At 43.5% G+C, this 18,759-nt stretch overlaps 1 protein-coding gene across 7 annotated transcripts in view; it reads left to right on the top strand.

The window, feature by feature from the left end:
* FOXP1 (forkhead box P1) overlaps positions 1-18,759 on the top strand; it is a 586,176-nt gene that overhangs the window by 78,759 nt on the left and 488,658 nt on the right. For all 7 annotated transcript variants that reach the window (XM_045990390.1, XM_045990389.1, XM_045990383.1 and 4 more), the window contains one exon: positions 10,373-10,502. The gene's annotated coding sequence lies outside the window, so the exon portion shown is untranslated. The remainder of the gene's footprint in view (positions 1-10,372; positions 10,503-18,759) is intronic.

The raw sequence follows: 18,759 nt of genomic DNA, 5'->3' as shown, positions 1-18,759 counted from the left end.
GGCATGAGTTTAGAAGATGATTTGAGGGTATGTGGGGATATAATTTGTTTCAACAAAGAATTTGGCCTCTTTGTTTTTATTCCTTTAAGTAATTTGAAATTAACCTCAAAGGCCTGTGGTAAGATGGCTTTTGTTTCTAGTTGGAATATGAGGACACAGAATTCTCTAGAAGAGAGAGTTGGCTCGACTGCTGTGGAACTTGATGTTTCATCCCACAGAGTGACTCTTGTAAACAGCACTTCAAAATCCTTCTTCAAGACCATTGGCTCTCTCAAAAAATATTTTCTTTTTCCTCTCCCTTAACTCTCATTATTTTTTTCTCTTTTCCAATAATGGAGGACTTTTCCTCTTTATAGTTGAAGCTGCTACCTTTTTCTTAATTTCGAAGCAGGCAAAAGTCATCCTAGAGAACAAGTCTCAGAAGAATTGCACTTGATCCTGTGACCTAGTTGGTTTCTTCATTCTTTGAAAAGCTATTTTACACCCCCCCCATATCAGTTGTGTATGCTGATTATTTAACCTTAAGTTTTCACAGGAAATATAGATCCTTTGGCAAGACAAGCTCTGGTGTCCTCGCAGGTGGCTTCCCATGGAAGGCTTGAGTTCGCTGCTTCCTCCGTACACAGGGACCTGCTATTGTAGTGTTTTCTCATTAGGAACATCGTCCCTATGAATGTCATTTTCATTCTCATCCAGTGGAGAGGCTTGGCTTACCCACAGTGCATCTCAAGCTTTTGAACAGATCCAGGGGGCTCGTATCTCTAGTGAAGGTGAAATAATATAATTTGTTTATCACCTTGAGTTGTTTACCATGGATTGTCAAAAATATGTTTTGAATTTAAAAGTGTGAAAAACAAGTGTGCTAGCTATCACAAAAGCTCTCCCCTCAAAGTAAACATATTTATAGAGCAAGACTCAAAACAAACTACTTGATCGTGATAAGCCCAACCAATGAAAAGAAAGTAAACATGTTTACCACAAAAGCCTTATAAAGAGCCCAGATGGCACCCAGCTCTCTGTTCTCTTGACTGTTCTTCCAGGGAGCTACTGAGGCTCCCCTGGGCCTTAGAGACAGAGATGCCATTTGCCTTACCAGCAGAAGGCCCACCTCGTACAAGTCCCACCCACTTAGCTTAGCCTGACTTGCCAGTGGGATTGGAACATTAGTCTTCTGAGCCATTGAGTGGAAGGTGTTGGTGAAATTGAACTTGGAGTTTCCATGGTTCTTAAGTAGATCCTTGTCACAGATTGGGTGCCAAGTAGGCTTATGGGGACTCTTCCTGGCTCCCTGAAAGGGCCCCAGATAAACACCACATGTCCAAACCTTCAGTCCCAGACACTGTGGTGTCAGCATTGAGGATATAAAACGTCAGTCATTCCCAGCCCCTGCCTCACCCCGCTTATTCTGGTGAAGGAACCAAATAGCTTGAATAAGAAGTTGGTAGAAAAGATAAGGGCATCTTGAGTGATGCAGGACATTTTGGGGTACTGAGTTTTATGGAGTGAGCCTTAGACGGTGTAAAAGAGAGGGACCTTAGAAAGGGAATGTTGAGGTGAGGAGTTTTAGACTTGAGGTGGCAGTGGCTTGCCTCAGTACAGTCCAGGAGCAAGTTCAGGAGAAATGGCCCAATGAGAGGTGGCCCAGTGGGAAATTGTTCCTGAATTTCATCACTGAAGGTCTTAGAGGTGGAGCAGTTTCTAAAGGATGTTGAGATCCAAGTTTGGGTCATGCCCTCAAGTATAGAGGAAGTTATAGTGGTTCATTAGCACTTAATGAGCCCTTACTGAATATAGGCAAATATTATGCCAGTTTTCAGGTATAACTTGCCCAGAGTTGCAGCTGGTAAGTGGCATAGCTAGAATGGGACATAACGTGGTCTGTTCCACAACCGGTGTTTTAAGCTATGGCACTGTACACTTTCTCAAAGGCTTTGGACGCTTTCAGGATAAAGAAGTTAAGATAACCAGATGTGTATTCACTCATTGAAAAATTGTTTTTTTGGTTTTTTTTCTTTTGAGTGACTTGTTTGTATCAGGCCTTATGTAAACATTAGCCAGGCTGTTGGAAGGACTATCTTCATGACTATTGAGGTTGCTAGAAGTGGCCAAATTGGAAGGATCTAGACAGAAATTTGGAACCAGAAACTAAAATATCTGAAAAGGTGTGGAAGAGTGTCCTTGATACTTAGAATTAAAGACTATATGGCTGGGCTAGGAAAAATGGTTCCCTCTCATGTCGTCATGAGAAGAAGGGTTTTGGGGCGGCTGGGTGGCTCTGTCGCTTAAGCACCCAACTCTTGGTTTCAGCTCAGGTCATGATCTCAGGGTTGTGAAATCCAGCCCCATGTTGAGCTCTGTGCTAGGCATGGAGCCTGCTTAAGAGTCTCTCTCTCTGTCTCCTTCTGTACCACCCTCCCCCTGCCTTACTGGCATGTGTGCTTTCCCACGCGTGTGCTCTCTGACTCTAATTTTAAAAAAAGGTTTTTAAAGGGTGAAGGAATCAGAGTGGAGAGGGATGATGTTTTTTTTCTTTCAGGCAGATGATGGGCAAGGTGGGCTATTAGCAGAGCAGTACCTTGGTTCTAAGAAAGGACTTGGTTGCCTGAAGCCCTGGGATGTTGAGAAGAGGGCTTTGGGAAAAGTTGAGAAGAGTATCTTTAAAGAAAAAGGAAAGTTTCTGCATTTTTGATGATGTTGGTAAAGGAGGGTAGTGGGAAGAAGTGAGCATTGGAGCCGAGGTGAAGGCTGAGCGGAGTTCCTCCAGTATAGAAAGGGGATTCTGGGGTTGCAGAAGGTACCAGGATACTTAAGGTGCCCCTTACCCTTGGAGAGGGGGTTCTGGAAGTGACTCATCTTCCAGTGTTCAGACGTAAGCTAGGCTGCTTATTGGGGAGACATGGCAAAGGGACAGATAGAAGCCACGGGAAGACGACCCTCCAGGTATTAAATGGATTGTTAAGATTTTTAGTGAAGAAAGAACAATAAACACAGAAAGTTTCTGGTTGAGCCTCAGTGAACTGGAAAAGTGATTACATGGAAACCATATTCCCCATGTGTTCTAATTAAATCTAGTGGGTTTACTTAAAAGCTTGTTTTTGAGCATAGATACCAACAAGTCCTCTGATGCGTTGAAAGAGATCTTGCTAGTGAAAGTTAAGCAAGAGCACAGTGGTTAGCGCTAGAGAATTTAATTGAAGTGAAATCAGGTGGGCTTGCTGGTGTAGTTGACCCATTTGGTTAAATTGGGTCCATTTTTACTAGAACCTTAGAACTTAACTCTTCCGACAGAAGCTTCTTTCGGGTACATTTGAGGTGATAATTGTTTTAAAAACAGAAGTTTTTTTTTTTTTAAGATTTTATTTATTTACTTGATAGAGATCACAAGTAGGCAGAGAGGCAGGCAAAGAGAGAAGAAGAAGCAGGCTCCCTGCTGAGCAGAGAGCCCGAGGCGGGGCTTGATCCCAGGTCCCTGGGATCATGACCTGAGCCGAAGGCAGAGGCTTTAACCCACTGAGCCACCCAGGTTCCCCAAACAGAAGTATTATTTGTTCTTCTTTTCTGAGCCTTATTAATTGAGGCAGATTGGCATTTTATTTGTGAGCTGACAGCACACACCTTTTTTTTTTTTTTTTTCAGCCGGTGTGCTTTTTGAACTGGGTTCAGCTTTGTCAGAAAGTTACTCCTGGAGCTGCTGATGGAGTCTGCTCCACCCACTTCTGTTCCCTTTCTATTTTGGTGCCATTTGCAACAAAAGAAACTAAGTTAATAAATTAGAGAAGGACTGAAGCTCTCACAAATGCTCTCCTTCCCATCAGGTTGTGTAACTGATGAGACAAAGTGGGCCCGAGATTCCTGTAGCACATGGGACCTGAAGGAACATCCGTGGGAACTGCCCAAGTTGGCCTTGGCCTTGGGGCTCCCGGGTCTTCTGACCAATCAGATATAACTGCATAGAAAAGTAAACACATGTATGCATTCATATGTACATTTGTGTATGTGTGTGCATTCATAGATATGTCCATTTGTGTGTGTACGTGTGTCTATGTACATAGAGACATGTGTGTTCACATTATGAAATTCCAGGTTTAGCAGTCTAAAACCAAGGGGGGCATCCAGTGTTGAATTTGAGTTTTGTGTCGGGGTCCCCTTGGGAAAAAGGGGGCTTTTCCCTCTTTTGGGCCTGGAAGGCCCAGAGAAGTGCAGGTAGTGGTTACTGGAGTGTGGAGACTACATCTTTAGGGAGAGGGCTCCCTGGCAGAAGCTGTGACCTTTCATAGAGGGACTCTGTCAACCTGCATTGCCGGAAAGGAGGCCCATTTGGAAATGCCCCATCTACTCCATCCTCCAAAGAGGAGACCTCCGTTGGTTGGGAAGCCAGAAGGCAGGGGTGCCTGTTGATATCGTCCACACGTCCACATTAGGGCAGCCTTCCAGGGCACAGAGCAGGGTGGGGGTGGGGATGTTATGCAAAGGATCTGGAGAGGCACGAGGAAAGCCATGCACTGGATTTTGTTCTTTGAACTTCTTTGGGGTCGACACTGCCCTATTCACTCAGATAACCTATGGGAGAGGTCAGGGTGGCAGAGCGGTTCCCAGGTCTTCAGGCTGGCCAGGAGGTACTGAAAGTGTGGTGCCGACCCCAATAGCACCAACTTCACTTGGGAGCTTTCTAGAAATTCTCAGGCCCTACCCTGGGCCTCCCGAATTAGGCACACCGGTGGAAGGCCCCAGCCACCTGTGTTGTATTAGGCCTCCCGGGGATGCGAGTGCTTGTTGGAGATGGAGAACCGCTGCGGGAGGTCTGGCCGCGCTGGATGGTCAGCAGATGATGACAGTTTGCCGCGGTGGCCTCTGGGAGCTTGCTTGGAAATGTCAGGCAGGAGTTGGTGGTGTGTATCAACCCCCTGTTTTGCACTCCCCAGACTTCCAGTCCCTCCTTTTTTAGGAGGTTTCTTCGGATGCCAGAGAAATGGAATAATGCATTACAGTTAGGCCATGGGTGCTAACAGCTAATGCCTTTCGTGCCTTTAATTTCCAAGTTGTCCTTAGCCATACAAGGAAGTGCCAGGCAGGGCCCTAGACTTGAGGAGATTGTTTTTGAAGAGCAGATGCAAATGCGGCCTGCGAGCTTGTTGTTTTCCCGGTGCCTGGCAGTGTTTGGTAAACAACTTGATTGCTAGGTCTTGGCCTCAGGGAACCACAGCTGCTCTCCCCAGCTCCCTGCAGACTTTTGTACCGAGCAGGGATTGCTTCAGGGAAAAATAAACAGGGGAGAACAAAACAAGTAAACACCAGGGTTGTTTTGTGGCTGTCTCTACCTGTTTTCCTGGAGCTGTTTTGCAACCACAGGCCCTGGGCTTTGGTTCCTCTATTTAAAACAACAACAACAACAACAACAAAAAACAAGGCCGGACCGTGATGTGCCTGGCCTCTTTCAGCATGGTTAGACTGTGGTGTGGCCGCAGGACCTGGGGAGTCTGGGTCGCAAGCACTGCCAGAATATATGCATTTTTAAATATGTAAATGGTAAGGGAGCAAGCTTCATTCTTTCTAATGACCCCCAAGATGGTAATCTGGTTTTTCGAATCTCTAGGAAAACAGATTGAATATGGCACAATTAATATTTCAGCACTTCTAGGCTTTTCTCTAAAATAATGTAATGGGCTTTTAATTTATTGCAGCTCCCAATTCGTAGGGTTGAGGCAGGGCTGCTGCTGACCCCGGAGCCAGGGTGCTCTTCTGGGGCACCAGAGAAGGGAAAGACAGCAAAGCCCTGTGACCTCCTGGATCTGAGCCCTGGCTCCCTGCATTCTTGGCCCTGAGGAGGTGGAGAGCATGGCAAGGACCCAGCCTCATCCTGATGACCTGGGGGCATCTGGCCGAAATGCAGATTCCTGAGCCCTGACTCTTTGGACTGGGCGTGGGGGCAGGAATATGCATTTCAAGCCCGTGCCCCTGGGTGGCACACTCAGGTGCGCAGAGCAAGGCCTTGGTGGTGGTGAGTGCCGCCGTGCAAATGAGGCCCGTGCTAGGGGACCTGTGATGCGCTGCCAGACTTCTAAGTTTATTTTTATGTAAGAAATGTTATTTTTGTTTTTGAGACACGCTCATCATTCTGAAGCATTTATTTTTCATTGACTCATGGGTTCGTTATTTTGGCTCCCCCTTTCTTCTTAAGTCAGAGAAATCATTTTCTTTTGGCCTGAAATACATCTTTCTGAAGGACCCTGTAGGGAGGTGATGAACTTCTGTTTGTCTGAAAAGATCTTTATTTCGTCCTTGTTTTTGAAAGGTATCTTTTTTTCCTGGGTATACAATTCTAGGCAGACTGTTTTTGCCTCTGGGTAGTTTTCGGGGTAATTTATTTGGATATCTGTCTTCTCTTCTGTTTTTCTTTTTTCTTTTTTTTTTTTTTAATTTTTAGATTTTTAAAAAATTCAGTGGCTATATTTTTTAGTTTCTGGAGTTTGGAGTTTGGTTAGAGTTACAGAGCTTGTATCATATATATATGTGTATATATGTATGTATTGTATGTAGTGTGTGTGTATGTGTATGTAGAATTTACCTAGTAGGATATATATTCTAAGTACATATAAAAACTACAGTATATCTCGTTTACATAGTATTTTGGTTAGATCTACAGAACTCGTATTTTATAGCATTTAAAGGTATATATATGTATTACAGAAATATGAATTCTAGTGTATGTGTATTTATATAGTATGTATTTTATAGATATGTACTGCAGATACATACAAGAATTATAGTATGTATTATTTATATAGTAGTTTGGTTAGAGTTGTAGAGCTTAATGGAGATAGAATTCAGTTCTGGGTCTCTTGGATCCTTAAAACATATACAAAAAAAAAAACCAACAAAAATTGTTCCACAAACTGTAATGGTAGTTGTTTTTTTTGTTTTTGTTTTTACTTGTTTTTAGTTTATTTTTTATTATTTTTTAAAAAGATTTTATTTATTTATTTGACAGAGAGAGAAAGATCACAAGTAGGCAGAGAGGCAGGCAGAGAGAGAGAGAGAGAAGCAGGCTCCCCGCTGAGCAGAGAGCCCAATGTGGGGCTTGATCCCAGGACCCTGAGATCATGACCTGAGCTAAAGGCAAAGGCTTAACCCACTGAGCCACCCAGGTGCCCCAGTTTTTAGTATTCTTTTTTTTTTTTTTTTAAGTGGGCTTCACACCTAGCATGCGGCCCAAACTCACAACCTGTGAGATAAGGACCAGAGCCGAGATCAAGAGTTGGATACCCAACTAACTGAGCCACTCAGGGGCCCCATGGTTTTTTTATTCCCACATGTGCCTGGTAACTTCCATGTTTTAGGATGTCAAGCAAGACAGCACTAATGAACATACCCTTAGAGCACTGTTTGCCCAGCCTGTGTCTTAGCTGGGAACCTGTAGCTTCTGCAAGCAGGAATGAAAGGAAAAGCTCCACGAACTCTCCCATTAGCCCTCCCTCCTCCCTGCTGTTTCTTGGGGTGACTTGCCTTCTCCTCCCGACCTCCAAGCCTCTGAATTTAACATTCTGGTTTTGTGAAATGCCTTTTCCACCGCATCTTCCAGTTCCTTCTAAAGCTTGCTCAAGATAATTCCTCCAGAATGCCCTTACCTGTCTAGATACCTACTCTGTTTTTCTGTGTTCAGTTGTACAGCTTCTTGACGCTTCGGAGTCCCTCCAGGCTCACAGGCACGGCGTGACTTCAGCAGTCGTTTGGCATAGGACTTGTAGGTTTGTTCTTTCTCTCCTTTCTCTGTCTCTTTCCTTTCTCCTTCCCTTTCCCCTTTCCTGCCTTTCCCTTTCCTTTCCTTCTCTCCCCCTCCCTTTTCCTTTCCTTTCCTTTCCTTTTTCATGAGTGCTGTTAAAAGATTAGCTGCTCTCTTTGAAAAATGATGAAATTTCACAAAACCGTAACCTAGATCACTGCCTTCGTTCATACAGTTGAAAGCTCGTGAAGCCCTGGACTTCGGTTCCGCTCTGGCAACACTTGGCTTGTGGCGGGCACTGGCTGCCCTCTTTAAGATGAAAAATGTTTGCAGTTTGCTTCCTCGCATCTTGCCCCCTGTTCCTTACATCTGGTCTGTTTTGTTCACTTGCACTGTCTGCCTGGTCGTTGTGGGGGGACCTCAGCTTTCCCTATGTGAAGCAGGAAGCTCAAGGTCAGGGAGGCTGAGTATTCTCTACAAGACCCTCCGGCGAGCTGGAGTCAGAGGGTGTCTAGCACAAGGTGGGCACTCAGAATGTTTCCCTCACTGTATTGGCTGGAAAAGTACAGAGTGCTCATGAGTGCCCACTTTGTGGAGTCAAAGCCCAGCTACTATGTGATCTTGGCCACGTTACTAAGACTCTGCCTGCGTTTTCTTATCAGCTTATTCAGCTTATAACATTGTCTACCAGGAACGTTGTTGTAAGAATGGAAGTAGATGAAAGAACTGTTGTAAAATACTTAAAACCATATCCAGCACATAGTGGGTTTTCAGTCCCTAGCGATTACATTTTTGTAGGCTGCTGAAGAATGAATTCTGTTCAATTGTTGATTCATTTGTTGATCTGGCGAATCTGTCTGGAGTGCCTGCCATGAGCCAGGCATTTTTTCTCAAGGTTTGGAGTAGAGTGATAAATAAAACAGAGAAGTCCCCTTATCTTGTGGGGCTTAGATTCAAGTGGCGAAGACCAGTGAATAAATGAGAAAAAAGTTTATAGATTACGACCAAAGCTCCGGAGAAAGCAAATAGGATGATTTCACTGAGAGTAACCAGGGATCTAGCCTAAGTAGGTAGGCAGGACAACCTTCTTGAAGTGGCCTTTGCCCCTAAGACCCAGTGATGCTAAAGAGCCATTTGTATAAGGAGTGAGCTCAGGGCATTTCAGGTAGCGGGGAGAAGCTAGTGCTCCAGCCCTAAGACAGAAGAACACAGCTTGCTTGAAATGGAAGGGAGACCGCTGTAACTTGTAGTTGGGGATTGGGTTGATGGCTGGAGGTGGTAGAGAGGTAGAAAGTGACCAATTTGCAGGGCCTTGTAGGCCACAGAGAGAAGTTTGGTTTTTATCCTGAAGATGGTAAACAGTCTCAGCCCATTTCTTTTTTGCTGGGTGACTCCAAGTTACGCTTGTACACACAAATGTTTGAGAAACACTCAGGTGCGATGCATTTGGGCAGATGACCACAGTAGTTGGAGCTGTCCTTTGTGGAGAGAAATGGAAGCCTTCCATGGGAACCAAGGGGTGCTGTCAGCCACCAAGGGGGGGCAGCTCACCATGGTGGGGCGCTGGTGCCAGGGTGAGAATTCTTCTGTGCGTGTGCAAAGCCTTCTGCCTGTAGCGCATCTTTAGCATTGATGGCAGATCGGCATAAGAATGGTACGTGATAAAAATCTTTTTGATCAGGAATTTTTAAAGGAGAAACAAATAGTTTAGCTTATTTGGAATAAGTATTGTTTATTGAAAACCCCCAACAAAGCTAAGCGGTGGAAGGGACTTGGGGAACATCAGTTACTGCCCTGACTTTGTCCATGAAGTAGCTGGAATCCTGAGATATTAAATAGCTTTCCTGGGTCCACACAGCTGGTGACGAGATCAGGTCCAGAATTCAGGCTTTTCCACTGGGACCACCTGCCCATGACATGTATGTTCCCTCTTGGGGGAACTATGTCCCTGAGTTTTGCTCCTTAAGTAACTCATAGACATTTTTAGAACAATTTTGGAGGAGAAGTGAGGTTCATGATTGCTTAAAAAGAATTTTAAGTTAGTATTATTTAAATTTTCATCCTCTGGAAAAGATACTTACTAGGAAATGGTATATTTATCCACGTAATATTTGAGTTAAAAACACCTTCTTGTGACCTGGGCACTCTCTAATGGGGCCTGGTATTTTTTTAATGCTAAAGTAAGTAAAAGGGGCGCCTGGGTGGCTCAGTGGGTTAAAGCCTCTGCCTTCAGCTCAGGTCATGATCCCAGGGTCCTGGGATGGAGCCCCGCATCCATCCGGCTCTGCTCAGCAGGGAACCTACTTCTTCCTCTCTCTCTGCCTGCCTCTCTGCCTACTTGTGATCTCTGTCTGTCAAATAAATAAATAAAATCTTAAAAAAAAAAAAAGTAAGTAAACTTTGCACAAGATCTGCAGTAAACAACAATCTTTTGGTGTTTGTCTTGAAGTCATTGGTAAATGCATCTTTCAAAACAATATTTCCGGTTCATATTTGACAGCATCACATTTGATATATTGATATACCCTCATTTTAAAGGTGTTTTCCCCTACCTCTAGATTCTATGTCTGCTTTGCTGTTTTCAAGTTTAAGGAAGTGGTGGTTTTAGAAGCTACATCTTAGTTATGTGTAAAAAATATTCTTGTATTGCAGTGTCCCAGGACCTTTTGCTGACAATTCCAGTTTCCAAAAGAAATATTTGGGCGATGGTGAGGGCTTCGATCCCTTCTCTGATTTGCTGTCGACCATGAACGGGTGGATGTGATGCTTGCTGGCCAAAAGGGTAAGTGAATGTTTATGAGTATTTGTCTGAAAATTCACAAGACAGAAACGTGGCTGCAGGGGTCACACACAGTGCAGGAAACCGACAGAAGTCCCAAGTTCATCAGAACAATGGCACACTGAGGGTGCGAGATTCTCTTCTTGAAAGAAGATAGCAGCTCTGCTGTTGTTTTCTGCTGTAACCCTCTCGCATAGCTCCTGCAGTGATCTGAGGAGTTGTTAAAGGCACCGCAGGACACGGGAGAACTTTTTTGTTTGTTTGCATTTTTTTTATTCATATGATCCACACGCATAACTGAAAGAATAATTGTTTTTTTTTGTCCTATAATCACTCAGCAACCAATGAACCACCATGGACTACAAGTAGAATGATCTCGTCTTGAGTTTCAGGGGGAATTTGGGTCTGATTTGTTCACTAAGAAGGTCTCATCCCCAGCTTTCCCCATGATGAGGGTTCCTGAGGAAACTGCTATGGGCTCTCAAAGATTTTCAGAAAGACTTACGGCATTTTTCTCAGCCATTGTTCACCTCAGCAAGTTACTCATTGTAATCGTTAGGGGAGGGCAGGAGGGACGTGATGATCTTTCTCTCTCATGTGTTTTCTGTATTTGATAACATCTGCCATGTTCTTCGGCAATTGGCGTCTCTCTCACAGCAATGAGCAAACAATTGTGACTTGCCTTTGTCAGAGAAAATAATTGGTCGAGACCAGGTGTTCCGGATAAAAAGTCTGACATCATTCAGTGGTGGCTTTGTCGTAGGACGAGGTCACCTTTGAGGGGAGCCATTTTGTTTCAGGTTTTGCATTCAGTGGCACTTAATGATGAGAGAACCATTGGCATAAACTCCATGTCCTTTGTCTTAGTATGATTGCATTTGGAACAGATTCCTTTTATGGAGGGAAGGGTTGTGAAGGAGGAAGGACATAATGTTGGTATTGGGAGGCCCAGTAGTTACCTGACATGGGGCAGGTTAGTGTCTGTTGTGAATTCCTACATTTACAACAAAGCAGGTGGGTTAGAGTACCCTGTTTGTCAGTGCTGAGAAGGCCCTAGAAATCGTCGGTTTAAATGCCCACATTTAGTAGATGGAGCAGCCGAAGCCCACAGAGTCTAACTGAGATGTCTAAGTGCTTGGCCTGGTTGGGACTGGAGCCTACTTCTTTGGTCCTTAAGCATCTTTTTTTCTAGTTTTTCTCAGTTAATGGAGGTTGAGACATCCAGCCCATGCAGCTGAGTAAAAGTTCTCTGATAAGTGTCTTCTTAAGAAATTGTTATGCATTTAGTTATTGGGACAGATTTGAAAAGATTTTATTTTATCTATTTATTTTTTTAAAGTGGGCTGCACTCTGGGTTCCAGTGTATGGCTTAGGACCATGAGATCAAGACCTGAGCTAAGATCAAGTTGAGCCATGCACCCCAAAGATTTTTATAGTTAGAGACCAATTTGACCTTCCCATGTCATAGGTTAAAAAAAAAAAAAAGGGAGCCCTAGTGAAGTACTTAAAACAGTTAGTAATGACTCATTGATCCTCAAAGAGCCTGTGAGCTCTAAAATTCACTTCTGCTTGGGCTGTTTGGTTACTCCATTCTGCTGAAGCTTCAGATAGAGGAAACACGAAGTCTTCTATCTTCCTGACATTGTTCCTTCTTGGCAAGGAGTAAGGCAAATAGTAAATAGTGACACGTGAGGCGAGGATGTCCACACCGAAACCAAATGGTTAATGGAGTCATGGAATTTAGAGCTGATGAAGATCCTCCCTTACATTCCTTGGACGCTGTTGGGAAGCACTTTGACTTCTTGCCTGTGAAGTTGCTTCGAGGGTCTTCCACTGCTACCGAGCTATGATAGACTTTTGCAGATGGTCTGTCGGTCAGTGAGCAGGTAGCAGCATTATGAAATGTGGTATCTTTGCAGATCCGGGTTGAGTTGAGACAAAAGCCTGGGCCTGCCTCAGATACACAGGAGAATTAATAGAAGTGGTTGGAATTCTGAAGTTACTGAAATAGTAACAAACGCAGACATGAGATTACCTGTCATCTCTGTCTCCAGTATTGAGAAAGCCTGACTCAATCTCACGGTCATAAAATTGATGTTTGAAGTTTAACAAAACCACATGAATGGATTTATTGAAGACAGAGTTCATTTTATACATTTATTTCGTTGGGTGAGGGCTGCTCTTTGAGAAATCAGACTCAAGAACTATAATGAAAATGATCTCTCTTTTGAATTGATAAGATGGCCTCGTCAAATACCAGGTTTTTAAATTAAGGAAGAGTTTTGTATTTATCAGATGGTAGTAGACTTCCCTTCACTATATTTTTAGTAGGAAGTGGAAGTCCCTGAGCACTGCTGAGCTGGAGCATGTGTTCTGATTTTCCATCCTCTTCTTCCTCAAAGCACACCTCCAAGGTTCGCCCAGAGGACCAATTCTCTTCCTCTGTGATGCAATAACCCAACTTCCTGTGAATTATATATCTGGCATCTAGTTAGTCCTTTCATTGTCAAAAATATATTCACAGCCCTGCGGCTTTTAGAACCTTACAGTTTATCAAGTAACCAAAAGAAGCGCCCATTGATGGTTACCACTGGTAATTTGAAGTCTTTGGGCTTGGAATAAACTCTAACTCTCTGTGCAGTGTTTCACGCTTAGTGTCCTCATGGTAAACAGAGTCACAGTCACAGGGTCAGGCAGCCAGAACAGTACATTGCTGCACTCACACGCAAGGCAAGTGAGCTCATATGAGGAAAGGTTTGCACAAATAGATCGTTATGGCAAATTTTTAAAGCCAGAAAATGGGTAATGTATTCAATTTGTGTGGTTGATAACCATGCCTGCTTAGTAAATTACTTTAGGGGCAAGATAACAGAGAAGAGACAGGCTGAGCGCTTGAGGTCTCTCTTTGGGACGGTTCTTTAATGCCACCGTTTGCCAGCAGGGAATCAGAGTTGGCTCCTGTTTCCCAGGCGTGAAGCTGAAGTCAGTATGGATACCTATCTGATGCTCATCACGAGGCTCCCAGAGTGGAGAGCAGTTAAGTCTGCTGCATATTTAATAGGCAGTTAGCCACAGTGTTATTAATAAACGTGTTAATAACAGTCTGGATTTGCATAGAGTTTTCCTGAGAAGAGTGGAGTAGGGATGGCGCATTGCTGGCTTGTTACTCAGTCTCTGCCTTGGCATTGCCCACTCCCTGTCAGTAAGCTGTCTTCTGCTGGAGGATCTAGTGTGAGAATGCAGCACCACGTGACATTGTTTTGTCCTCGATTGTTTTTCCTTCTTGGCCCACAGTTACTTGTTTGATCTCTGTCATAATGAAATTCCTAGCTTTTAACCTACTCGGATGAGGGAAAACCATAGGAAATATTTCTTCCCACTTCTTATGACTCGAGAATGGGCTACGTTTTGGCTGGGAGATCCTTGCTTTTGTATAAAATTTGAGTGCGTTTTTTCTTTCTTACTTTTTTTGGTCATGGGTTTTGGGGTGCGGTAGTGGTGGTGGTGTAGCTTCCAGGAAGAGGTGGGGGCAGGTCGCAGGTGTTTTGGGACAGGAAAGCTGTCTGACGGGCTCCCCTCCTGAGCTGTCTTGGGCTGGAACCTGTCAGTGGGCAAAGCCACTTTGTTGTGCTTCAGCTTCCAGGCCCTGAAATTTTGAGTTTGAAAAGTAATTTTAACAATTTAATAAACTACATAATATGTTTTATAAGCTGGAGCGAATGATCTTAAGTATTTTGGTCTCTTTCATAACACGATGAACCTAATATTGGTAAAAATACAGATCTTCACTCACGCCATAAAGAGAGGCTAGATTTAATAAGCAGTTATGAGTGCTGGCAGCTGCCTATCAGATTGTATAACTTGGGCTCCAGCATGCGAAGACAGTGTCAACTTACATTTTATCTCCGAAGTATTTTCGAGGCGTTTATTTTGCCTTTCTCTCCAGTCCCTAACCTAATAGAAGTAACGTAATTGGCTGAATATTTTCCACACAGCTAATTGGCCAGGGGCCAAGGTGGAAACCATTGTCTGGCTTGATGAAGATCAGAAATTAACATGACATTTACGTGGCGGGAATGGACTCTATTAGTAATCTAGTCATTCAGGATGGTGAGAGTGAGAGTGTCCATCCTTTTCCTGCCCATAAGCAGCCCAAGGAGTTCTGAGGATGATGAAGGAAACTCCCCTGCCCGCCTCCCTCCCCACCCACCGTGTACTTTACAGAAGTGGCCAGCCAACACCTAGGTCACATTTACTTTCTAATTCTTCAGACAGAACTGCAAGACAAAGTAATGAATTATTCCGTTTGTCAATTAGAAAATAAAACCCACTACTATTGTAAGATTAAATTCCAATTAGAAGGTTGCATTTAATTCAGAAGCTATAACATTGTTTTAATGAATTCTGTTGGAGATGACAGTTTATGTGAGATAAATTTATATGGTGTAGGTAGATATAAATTCATTGGATAATGTTAAACATGTTACTTCATATATATTAGCTGTGAAATTTATTTCTTCTCTAGTTATATCCCCAAGGAGGTAGAATTGGAGGGAAAAACATATCTTCAAAGAAAGAGCCCTTTCTGTCCTTTCAGACACTTGCTCGAAAACAGCCTTTTCTCACTTTTATTAAAAAAAAAATCTGTTAAATTTCTGCATTAACTGAATTTATGATTCTTGGTGTATGCTATTTATAAAATTGAATATAGGTTTTATGATATAGGAAATTAGTCTAGGAATGAGGATATGATCCAATTTTGTAATAAAGGTAATCTGCATTTATATTGCAGATATGTTCCATTCCCCTCTAAGCCCCTTATGGGATTATACACACATTTTTCTGGACATACAAATTCACTGTCGAGTAAACTTTTAATGTAGCGGGCAGGCTTTTGTTCCCAGGACATTTACACAAAGCCTCACATCCCTTGCCTAAATCAAGGGTGTTGAACATTCCTGACATACTTCGGATCTTACATCCCCCCCCCCCCACCCCTGCCCATTCCTGTGTCCTTGACAGACATCACTAATTGATCACGGTCTGTCTTCTGCTGAGTGCTGATGCGACCTCAGAATTACTCTGCTTAAGTTCCCGTAGGCAAGTGTATACGTTCACCATTGACATGAGTACAAACACAGTAATGTCAGGCGAGTGACTTTTGACCCGTCTTTGTAGTTTTTCTTTGTATACCCAATACTTACCTGGACACCTGGCATCCAGTGGCTAAGCAGTGTATGTTTGTTCTCTTAATGAGAGACTCTCACACACGCAAGTTTAGCAGTTATCCGGTTATGTAACCGTTGGGTTTTTTAACATGCGTCTGCCATAATTGTATGATATGAAGTAGTTTATTTTCCACCTTTCATCTGGTTTTGGTGTTACGTATGTGAAGCATTATAGTTTTGTAGGTTTTTGTAATTAAAAAAAATTTTTTTTTTAATTCTATAGCTTTGGAAAAGATAAAAAAGAGACCATTCTCACCCTCTTGTTACCTGTGCATCAACTGAGGCTAAAACCTAGCAAGGAAGTGGTGGGGTGAGAATGAAACCCAGACTCTCACTCTCCAAGTGCAGTTGCTTTCTCAAAGGGAGGGGCACCCACATGTACCAGGTGCTGACCGGTGCAGGGCAAGTTCCTTGCAATTTCCTTTTGCATATTAATCTTGGTTTTTATCAATACACTGAAGCAAGCTGTACCAGGGAGGAAGGCATTCAACTATTATATTTCAAATGATATCTTCCGTGATGTAAAATTCTAGGAACTTAAGTTACATTGCGTGTTGTTTTTGAAAATAATCTGTTTTCTCTTAACTTGGTTCAAGCAATGCACAGAGACGAAGAGAAGGAAATTTCCACTTAGTCTGGGTGCAGGCTGCTGAGGTACCCTGTTGAGAATTGCCATCATTTTAATTCCTTCTTAAAGAAAAATGAGCAATTAGTGCATTGAAGCACCATTTAGTTAATTTACATTTTAATTTCACTTCAACATTTTGTTTGACTATTTGTGTTGTGTTGGTCATGGAACCGGAGTTCTGGAAAGTGATGGTAGGTGAACACATGAATTGTTAACCTCCCGGCGCATGTTTATAGGATGATAGTGTTGGCCTTACTCAAGAATGAAAAAATCAGTGGAACCCATCGTGGTCTGTTCTGATGGTGGGCGCTTGGATTTGCTGTACATGCTGTTCCCCGCAGCTCCAGCGGGTTGACTGGAATAGGGTCGTGTGGTGAAGTCTTTCTCATCCCTCTTTGTGTTCGGCGAGATTTAGTGATGTTTGTCACAAACAATTACAGCACCCATTCATGAGGCGTTAAGTTTTCCTAGAGTGGCTTGGATATCACATTAGTTATCTTTTTTTAAATTCTAACAGTGTCTCTGTGTCCTGGATATTATTATTTTGGTTTTATTGTTTGTTTGTTTGTTTTGGGAATTTTATTTATTTATTTGAGAGTGAGGGAGAGAGAGCACTCAAAAGTGGAGGAGGGGAGAGAGAGGATGTTGGGCCGACTCTGAGCGGCATGCAGAGCCCCATGTGGGGCTCGATCCCAGGACCCTGCCGTCATGACCTGAGTCCAAATCAAGACTCAGACACTTAACTGCCTGAGCCCCCCAGGTGCCCCTGGTTGAATTGTTGGGAAGAGGGAAGCCCAGTGGCTTGGTCACCTGCTCAGGATCACGTAGCAAGTTTTATAAGAGGGTTTACCCTAAGTTGGGCCAGTTTCAAAGCTTGTGTCTTCTCCACGAGGGCATGCTGCCTCCTCACCTTCTGTGGTTCTTTAAGGCCCTTTTAGTTCATTTAGGCAGGGAAGATTTTGTAGCTTATAGTTAGTTGTCTTTATGGAAGAAATTGGAATCCAACTCACTTGAAACTGCAGCTTAATATACAAACAGGATTTTTATAGAACCGGTGATATAAAAGGAAATAACTTCTTCCAAAAAAATTTTTTTTTTCAAAAATATTCCTTACCTACTGGCCTTTTCCTCTGTCTAAAATCTCCCGGAATCCTGCGGGTGGGCTCGGTGTTGTGTGCTTCCTTCGGTTCTCTTCCTCAGGTAAAGATGCTCCTGGTAGTGGCAGCTCTTGGAGTCCCTCACATTTGAGCAGATGACTTCTTTGTTCCTCAGTACAGTATGAGCAGACCACACTGAGCTGGCAGGCTGGCCGCTCCAGAGAATGGGTGCGGGAAGGGAGGACCTTGGCCGCTGGAATTTTGTGCCCGTGGCTCTAGGTTGGGAAAGGTCAAGTGCTGCCTCTTTGTCAGGTTATTGAGGCCTCCAGGGACAACTGCCCTTCCGGGATGGATGTTCAGGCTAGATGGCCAGCCGACCGGTCTCAGCGATGCTCTGTGGAATTGTTTGTTTGTTTGTTTGTTTTAATGATGTGTTTTCAGTTATTATTGAGGGCGTTTTTCCTCTCCATATTTTTTTAAAATTTTTTTAAATTTTTTAAGATTTTATTTATTTATTTGACAGATAACAAGCAGGCAGAGAGGCAGGCAGAGAGAGGAAGGGAACCAGGCTCCCTGCCGAGCAGAGAGCCCGACACGACACGAGGCTCGATCGCAGGACCCTGGGATCATGACCTGAGCCGAAAGCAGAGGCTTTAACCCACTGAGCCACCCAGGCACCTCGACCTCTCCATATTTTTTTAAAGATTTGCCTAATAGGTGGTGTAAGGGTGAAATGGCCTTTCACTTGTGATTTCCTTTACAAATCTCCAGGAAGGAACAAATGGAGCCGAATCTGGATATTTTGGAATCCGGGTGGTGGGTATACGGGGCTCATTATGCTATTTCCCCCACTTCTTTACGAATGTGACTACTTTTGTAATAAAACAAATTGTATGTGGGTGGGGGGTGAGGGGTATGTCTAGCTCATTGTCTAGTCTAGTGGTTAATAAACCAGTGACTGGTTTATCACTGCATCTCTGCTCCCCCGTGGCCCTCCCCACCTTTGCCAGCTCTCAACTGCTGGTGTAATTTAATTGCTAGGGAATCTTGGGGCAAGAAGATGCTCACCTAATTGGCCAAGAGTTGAAGCAATTTTCTGGACGATATAGATAAAATGACTTTACCTGATAAACAAGCTTTCCCTGACCTATAAAGAATGATAGTCGTTTAGTAGCTGTTGGAAGTGAGCTTATGTGGCATGCCAGGGGCTATGATACCCCTGTTACACATCTTCTCTCTCATTCTCCCGTGACTAGTTTTTGGAAGGGAGTTGACAGGACTTGAACCGAGGACCCATTGACTGCATT

The sequence above is a fragment of the Meles meles genome, chromosome 20 (genome assembly GCF_922984935.1).
Source record: "Meles meles chromosome 20, mMelMel3.1 paternal haplotype, whole genome shotgun sequence".
NCBI classification, from domain to species: Eukaryota; Metazoa; Chordata; class Mammalia; order Carnivora; family Mustelidae; genus Meles; species Meles meles.
This window is presented reverse-complemented; position numbering and strand designations above follow the sequence as displayed.